Here is a 1333-nt window from a genome sequence, read left to right as displayed (position 1 = left end):
CTTTTTTGGCAAATTGTAAAGCCTGGAAATTAATGACAGACAGTAGCAAAAGAGGGAGAGGGAGAGAGCAAAAGAGAGAGACCAGCTCAGCCACAATGCATGTCAAATCTAAATGATCACAGGCTACTGAATAGACCAAAGGAGAAAAAGAAAGGGAAAGACAGGGTCTTAGACAAGCCACTGTGTGTGCGTGCATGTGTACGCGTGTGTGCGCAAAGACCGGTCAAAAGCTAATTGATTCCGTGTCCACAAAGTCCTGCCGTCCCTTTCGCATTTCAACGACAGGTTGTGCGCTTTCACCATTACTGCGAAGAGGCTGTTAATACCTGGCAGTCAAACTTTTTAACAGTAACAGATGGTTAAACTGCTTCGAACCAACACGAGCGTCAATAGCAAATGTACAAAGCATATTCGAGACAAATTGTGATACACTGATGATGGCAAGTTGTGTCCTTTCCACAAAAGCGACACCCATCTTCCAAACTCGATATGCTGTAAAAAGGGAAGCGAACGGCAGAGAACAAAACCGAAAAGGCCAACCTGGCATTTATCTGGAGGTTTTATCTATACACTAAAGGATAAATCAGGATAAATCAGGGCTTCCTTTTATCAGGAGGGCATTATGCTCCTTTGTATTTATGCAGGAATATTTAACAGGAGACAAAAGGTGACTTTCTCCTTATTCATCTGCGAACAAGGCAATGCTGGCATTCTGAAAAGCCTGACATTTGAGCTTTTTGCCAACACCAGCAAAATTATATCCTTTCCATTGTAAATCAATGAAGTAGAATCATCGCCCACAAAGGGACTAGATTGCCTTGTCACTGTAATAGAGCCTGGCGCATGCACAACCTTCACCCAGAACTGTTGTGTGCCGACGAAAGACAAGGGCATAAAGTCACCCTTGTCATCGTGCCCTTCTCCTTGACAGAGTACAGAAACTTAAAGCTTAAACTTCTGTGCTGAGCACCCCACACACCTGTTCATTTACAGTTAATACATCACAGTGTTAATGTGGTAAACATCAGAGGTCAGAGTTGCAGGTTCAAGGTTTTCAGTGGGAAAAATGCTTACAGATGTAATAAAAAAAAACGCAAGAACGCAAAAAATTGACAGTAAAGAGTCTGTTTAAGCTTTCTGTTCATCACAGAAAACTAAAATATTAGCAAGAACTGTTTTTAACATTGACAGTGTTAAGAAATGTTTCTCGAGCTGCAAATCGGCATATCAGAATGATTTTTGAAGGATCATGTGACACTGAGGATTGAAGTTACTGCTTAAAATCCTATATTTATTTAATTACAACACATAAGATTGATGCCACTGAAGTAGA

Source organism: Labeo rohita, chromosome 9, assembly GCF_022985175.1.
Source record: "Labeo rohita strain BAU-BD-2019 chromosome 9, IGBB_LRoh.1.0, whole genome shotgun sequence".
Taxonomy (NCBI): domain Eukaryota; kingdom Metazoa; phylum Chordata; class Actinopteri; order Cypriniformes; family Cyprinidae; genus Labeo; species Labeo rohita.
The sequence above is the reverse complement of the archived record's forward strand: the minus strand, read 5'-3'. Positions refer to the sequence as shown.